Source organism: Artemia franciscana, chromosome 14, assembly GCF_032884065.1.
Source record: "Artemia franciscana chromosome 14, ASM3288406v1, whole genome shotgun sequence".
Taxonomy (NCBI): Eukaryota; Metazoa; Arthropoda; class Branchiopoda; order Anostraca; family Artemiidae; genus Artemia; species Artemia franciscana.
Genome location: NC_088876.1, coordinates 4,152,174 through 4,159,854, shown reverse-complemented (window position 1 = coordinate 4,159,854; position 7,681 = coordinate 4,152,174). Strand labels below are relative to the sequence as shown.

At 34.7% G+C, this 7,681-nt stretch overlaps 1 protein-coding gene across 1 annotated transcript in view; it reads left to right on the top strand.

The window, feature by feature from the left end:
* The first annotated feature begins 3,911 nt into the window (after positions 1–3,911).
* Positions 3,912–7,681, top strand: part of LOC136035201 (zinc finger protein 33A-like) — a 40,104-nt gene continuing 36,334 nt past the window's right edge. The window contains exon 1 of the mRNA XM_065716800.1: positions 3,912–3,989. The gene's annotated coding sequence lies outside the window, so the exon portion shown is untranslated. The remainder of the gene's footprint in view (positions 3,990–7,681) is intronic.

Here is a 7,681-nt window from a genome sequence, read left to right as displayed (position 1 = left end):
AGGAGGGCCACCAATCCCTCCCCCTCCATCATTTTTAAACAAATCATATCAACATTTCGAGACAGCCATTTTGTTCAGTATAGTTGAAAAGCCCAGTAATTACATCTCTGAGGATTCTATGAGCGTGGCGTGGGAGGGTTTCCCTCAATTACATTCACATAAACAGGTCACTAGAGCTTTCATTTTCAAAAGAAACCTTATATTCGTAATTTATGGGTGTAATTTACAGCCCTTACTCTTGGGCTGTGGGAGGTTGTGTCAACCCCAGAGGCATTTTGTTGTCTTCTGATCACTTTCGACTCTTAAGAAGGGAACTAAAACTATCAATTTCCAATCAAATAAGCCTCCTCTAAGGCTTATATGACCACACCTGCCATAACAACTTTATGCACCCGTGGGGCATAACTTAAAACCTTACCCCTAGGCTCTGGTCTGGGTTTTGAATCAACCCTGGGGGCATTGTTATATGCTCTTTGAATTATCTTGAAAAAAATTGGTATCTCAGAATTTGATCAGATGCGTCTCGGGAGAATGAACTAGCGTGGATGAGAGAGAGCTGGTTGCCCTTGGATCACTTTCGAATCTAAAAAGGGAACTAGAATCGTCAATTTCGAATGAAATGAGCCTCCTTCAAAGTTCATACGACCATTCCACAGTAATAACCTTTAATGCCTTGAAGGCTCAACTTATAACCCTTGCCCCTAGGCTCTAGGGGTTTGTGTCAACCTGGAGGCATTATTATATGCTCTCTTAATTATTTCGAACAAAATTGGTTTCCTAAGTTTCGAGCGGATTCATTTGGGGGAAATGGGCATGGGGGGTAGGCTAGGTCATCTCCGATCACTTTTATCTTTAATAGAAGTCACCAAAACTTCCAATTTTCAGTCAAATGAGACTTTCCATTATGGTCATATGAACTAGTAAAAGTCAACTTTTGAACTAAGACAGATATTTTTTTTTCGACGGCAGTCGATAGCTCTCGATGAGCTGATCAAAGCTTAGGCTATCCATTTTGTGGTAGGAAAATTCCTTCATGCGATTTACCAGTTTGTCAGTTTAAAGGGGTTGACAACTACAGTAGTAAGGTACACACTGAAACCAAAAATAAGCCGATACCAAATGTGAGACATATAGGGGTTTTAAGCAACAATTTGCTGTTAGGCTACACTCATCCTCAGCAATGAGGGGTTTGCAACTTTTTTTAGTTGCGATGTGGGGTTTCAACTTTTGCGAGTTGGTGTACCTAGTATTTATTTTAGGTAATTTAACTTAAGCGTTTAATCGAAGTGAGTAAACAAAACCAGAGTGTTGCTCTCGCAACACTTTACTCGGCGAAGCCGAACAAAGGTTGCTGCAACACCTTACGTTGCCCATGCAACGTAAATCTAGTTTCCAATAGTAAGAGCACCCTTTGGGGGGTGCTCTTACTAAATGGAAAATGGAAAAGCTAAATATATTTTCATAAATATCAATAGGCTCTTCTGAACTAATATATGAAATTGGAATAGAAAATATAATATTCAAATAATCATCTTGATTGGAAAACATAAGGGGTCACTGTCAGTAGTATAGCAATTGCCAATTCTGGACCACTCATTAAATCAATTAAATTTTTGCCTTTTTTAATCGAATTTGCACTATTTTAATCGAAAAATTCCAGTATTTTTATAATTTTCCATTCCTACATTCAACATGAAAACTGGGCCTTGGAAATAAAATTTGCTCTCATTTTTATACTTTTCACAATGTGAATACGGGTTCTAGATAACCCCATCAATTTTCAAACGAATTTGCACTATATTAAACAAAAATTTCTGACATTTTCATAATTTCCCATTCTAAGCTTTAAGATCGTAACAGTTCTTGTGAAATAAGAATTTGATTAAATTCCATTTTTCCTATACTACCGATAAAATGTAATAACTCGATATTTAGTGGAAAGTTCAATATGTAAAAATTTATAGTTTCTTTATTTATATATTAACATATAATTTGCTATCAATGACTTCTGTGATTGCTTTTCTTTCTTTAAATTAACTCTGGCTTTATTCTCAAGAGATTCCATTATTTGGAGTTCTGGGAACAAATCCAAACACGCGTCACCTGAAACTTCACCAGAAGCCTTTCGAATGAAACACAAAAAGAATAAATACAGTTTCTCTGCAGGCCGAGCTGGTAAAGCGTTTGACTGATCATTGGCTGCTTTCCAACAATCCGATTCACACTGTTACCTTGTGTAGCAGCTAACGATGTCAAAACTATCAGAGTAGAGGGCCCAGATCGAGGAGTAAGAAGCAGCCAGCTACCCTCCAAACAAAAACCCCGTGGGATTTGCGTCAGAACCCAGGCTGTGGCTACCAACACCAAAAAAAAAAAAAAAATTAATGATAGCCTGTGGAAGGGGTTTTGCAGAAACCTTCAAAATGTTATTTTTATTGAATTATTATTTAACTATATATTTTTATTTAAAAGTGTCAGAGAATTTAGTGAAATAAAAAAATAAAAGTGGATAACAGCCTGCAAGAGGTCTTTTTTGTAGAGAAGCATGCTACGTGCTTCTCTACAAAGATGGCGCTACATGCGCCATTTTTATTCGAACTGTGAAAAAAAACTAGCATTGATTTATTTTTCTATCATGTTCTTTTTTTTTCAGGATAATGTGATTTTTTAAATATACATATCAAACAAATTTTCTGTCAATGAGGATTCTGAAAATGTATAATCTATTAAGTTTAACTAAAACCATCCGGCACTTGGCTTTGGAATCTTCAGTTTTTTAGTTGCGACGATCGAGAAGGGACTGTTTTGCTGAACTAAGGTTCTCAGAATATCCACAAATTGGTGGTGGGTGGGGTATAGATATTTTTTAAGTGCACCGTCTCCCATGTTCTTGCACTTTTTGCAATGTAGCTCAGTGGCAGAACAAAATGTTTTTGCATGATTTTCTCTTCCATATTTGGATCAGGAGGGATTTATCTACTGCCAATTATTTTTAGTTTAGCCATGTATATTACATTTGATACAATACAAAGGCTTTGCCTTAATGACCTTAAATAGATTTTTTAAAAATTCTGTTTGAGCTCAGTTTTCAGTGCAAGCAAATTGATTTGCTAGGTGTCGGTTCTTTCCTATTTATTTTGTCAATTTGTGTTTTTTTTTACCCAGTTTATTAGCCTTTTCATCTTTGCAATTGTAAAATTTCTTTCTGACGAGTCTAACAACTCAAATATGATTTCTTAAGTATTCAAAGAAAGAAAAATTCCATAAAAAACATACTTGGCTTTTTTTTTCTCTGAAGAGTTAGCCGATGTAATGTATGGGTTTGTAAATTGAATTAGACTAGAATTTTGAATTACTATATCAACTCTTACAGTATCTTGGAAATAAAGTTCTGCTGTGCCTGATTTTTGGATTCTAAGCTCAGAGTTAACTTTGGGTACTTTGAAAATAGCTTTTATGTTAAGGACATTATCATACGCTAAAAAAGTGTTGCGTTTTCCTTTTTAGTTGCTACGATGTGATCACTTAGGGATGAAGGAAGCTTTGAAACTTTTAGTTTTCTTGCTTTCTACTCAGCTTGCTGAATACTAGAATTTCACTAGGTTAAATTTAGGGGTCTATCTCCTAATTTGGCTTTTGCTTCTTTTGGGGCTTGTTGGTCCTTTTATAATCTTTTTTGGAGGTGACTGCAGCATCTTTTAAGTTTGCTTTGCAAGGCAAGTGTTTATTTATACTAACATGATCCAAAACGTTTTAGAGATACTACTTCTTGCAGGCGCATTGGTGCTTGCATTAGCTGAGTAACTCTCTTCTGTTTGCTTGGTCATTAAATCAACACTAAAGCAAATTTGACGACGTTTTAGTAAAAATTTCAAATTCGCCTAAAAAGAGAAAAAATATTGGCGAAGAGGACAGCGCCTAAGAAAAATTCGAAATCTGAAAACGTGGAATCCAATTGGAATACTACAATCATCAAATAAAATACCAAGGTAAGCAACTATAATGTAATACCTTTAGGTAAACCCAGAAGGAAAATAACACATCAAATTTTCAAAATTATCCTCTGCTTCACAATGATGATGATGAATGAAGTCATGGCCCTCTTGACTGCTGGGTCACTTGGGTCTTCTTTAGATAAATCTGGATCTTGCTTTGGTTAATAAATCATCAATAATCTTAGGTAAAATTCTAGTTAATTGACTTCTTGCTATCTCAGAAAGGGGTTAGGTTAGGAAAATGAAACTGTCAGGGATGAATCTACAGACTAAAGTATGTCCCAGGAAGGTATTTTGAAACAACTACCTCCACTCCTTCTCCCTCTAGAGGGCTCTGACCTTTGATGACTTTTAAAAATATGCATGTTATAAAAGTGAAACCTTGTAAAATAGATCTTCTGCTTCATTGAAGTACAACAAAATTTTTCAAGCTTCATAACTTTGCTCAATTTCATTTATAAGGTTTTAAAGATTCCAAGATAGCAAGAAGTCAATTAACTAGAATTTTACCATCTTTTCTATCAAATTAATAGTAAAATTCTAGTTAATTGACTTCTTGCTATCTCAGGAAGGGGTTAGATTAAGAAAATGAAACTGTCAGGGATTAATCTACAGCCTAAAGTATGTCCCAGGAAGGTATTTTGAAACAACTACCTCCACTCCTTCTCCCTCTAGAGGGCTCTGACCTTTGATGACTTTTAAAAATATGCATGTTATAAAAGTGAAACCTTGCAAAATAGATCTTCTGCTTCATTGAAGTACAACAAAATTTTTCAAGCTTCATAACTTTGCTCAATTCCATTTTATAAGGTTTTAAAGATTTTAAGATAGCAAGAAGTCAATTAAGTAGAATTTTACCATCTTTTCTATCAAATTAATAGTAAAATTCTAGTTAATTGACTTCTTGCTATCTCAGAAAGGGGTTAGGTTAAGAAAATGAAACTATCAGGGATGAATCTACAGACTAAAGTATGTCCCAGGAAGGTATTTTGAAACAACTACCTCCACTCCTTCTCCCTCTAGAGGGCTCTGACCTGGCAAGCAGCACAATGTTTCATTGCTTTGGTAAAGCATGAACAAACTATCAATAATCATATCTTCCCCTGATGAGGTTACACAGAGATTTTTTTATCACACTTTCGATTTCAGAATTGGTAAATGGCTGATTATAAGGGCTTTGTAAACCCTGATTTGCCACTATTTTAGCTTTAGCTGTTATTCTGGCAACTTCTGTTGTATTTGGGTCATTATTGTCTTTGGTCTTATTTAGATAATAGGGACTTGTATTAGCTTTATCTTGATCTGTCACTAGTAACTGATTATTGTACACCTTTTTTACTTAGACCTTACTGGCTGGTTTACAGAAATACAAATTTTCAATAAACTCTTCCTAGCTCTTTTTTTTGGCTTGTGAAATTGCTCTCTTAAATGCTGCATAAACTCTTTTCCCCTCAATATAGTTGTATGTTGTTGGTGCTTGTTCATACTCATTTTTTTATTTTTAGCTGCATCACAATCTATTTTTCTCCAAATACATGCATTTCTTTGTCCCTTATATTAAGCCTTCAGTAGAACAGTTTTCTTTACTGCATCAATTATGCTATTCTGAGAAACCATCACTTTGTCATCAACACATTGCTGTATCTCTATTACCGCCACAATGTCTTTTTGATCCAAAAGTTTACGATAATTTCTCCAATCTGCTTTCTTGATTTGAAACTTAGTAATCTTGTTTGTCTCAATTTTATCAGAAATCTCAAACAGACCATCATAAACATTTAACACAATGGGGGCATGATCACTAAATAAAACTGCATTTACTAAGGTTGACACATTTGCTGATGCTGCTCAATCTTGACTATTGAAGGTCAATTCTATAATAGTGGAAACTCCTGTGATAGGATTGTTTTGGGTTGGAAGCCCTTTTGTCATCATTAAATGTACATTATTTTCCAGTAACATATCTTCTGGGCTTTTACTTAAAGCTTTCACAAAATCACAAATACACCAGACTTAAAATTTTAGTCTTATTATGGGACTTCAAATCTCTAATTAAAACAACTTATGCTGCATTTGGTATTTTATCAAGCAGTTCATTTATTATGCCACCAATGTCTTTATTGTTCCCATTTGAGTTGTAAACATTTAAGTATTATACAATTTCCCAAATTAAGCTTGCATCCAACTGTTTCAACAGTCTCACCATAATTGTGACCTAATTCAATATGCAATTTGGTGTAGTTCTATTTTTTTATTAATACTACTACTACTACTACTACTACTACTAATAACTCACTGCAGCACCAAGCCGCCTGAGGCCAACACAGCTACGCACGCTCCTCCTCCATACCTATCAACAATCCACCTCTTCCTGTTTCAATTCTGTCTTTCTTCATAATGTTGTAGCCATGGAAACTAATATTTAGAAAGAGTTTTAGCCATTTTTTTTTTGGAGACATAAGACATCAGTGCAGATTTTATGTCAAAAACCAACTACAAGATCTTTCTTCTCTTTCCTCACTGATTGTGAATTCCATGATAACATTCTAAGATCCATATTGCTGAGCTCATGTCTCATTAATTGAGCATTCACTTCTAGTTTCATCTTTGTTTAGCTGTCTGAGCTGCAGTTCATGTACAAGGGTGCATAATTTGTTTATGTGTTCTAGTATTGATAGTTCACTTAATTTTAGTATTTCTAGTCTTAAAAGTAATGAAATTACTAGGGTTTCCTTCTGTTCAATTTCTTGCTTCAGATCCATTGTAATTTCATTATGTCCTTGAATCAAATGTGGTGTACTTGTGGTTAGTTTTTTGTTTGCCACATCTGCATAACTTCTATAGGTTAGCTGTGCTCTCTAAAAACCCATGTGATATTTTTCTGCCACCTGTAGGATTTCTCTATTCTGGATTCTATATATATATTCTGTCATATATATGCCTAATCTGGCATCTATATATATATATATATATATATATATATATATATATATATATATATATATATATATATATATATATATATATATATATATATATATATATATATATATATATATTATTTGGGCCTTCAGGTACTATCAGTGTTTTTGAGATGGCACTTATCAGATGTTTGATTTCCTGAGCATCCTGGGCATGTGTGAACTTAAGCTGTACAAACATCCTGTATGACCATATTTTTGCTGCTTATGGCAATGTAATAATCTCATGTTATATACCTGAACTTCTCTTTATGGCTCTTGGTATCTACCAAGTGACATATAGCAATTGCAAATTCTGTTGGTCTGTCAGTCTGTCTGTCCTGGTTTTGCTACTTTGGGTACTTCCAGGTAAGCTAGGACAGTGAAATTTTGCAGGCGTATCAGGAACCAGACCAGATTAAATTAGAAATTGTTGTTTCCTTGATTCGACCATCTGGGGAGGGAGTGGGGGGATGGTTAAATCAGAAAAATTAGAACAAATGAGGTATTTTTAATTTATGAACAGGTTATTGGATCTTAATGAAATTTAGTGTTTGGAAGGATATTGTGTCTCAGAGTTCCTATTTTAAATCCTGACCGGATGCGGTGACATTGCGGGGAGTTGGGGGGTGGGGACCCTAAAATCTTGGAAGATGCTTAGAGTGGAGAGATTGGGATGAAACTTTGCAGAAAAAATAATCACAAGTCCTAGATACGTGATTGACA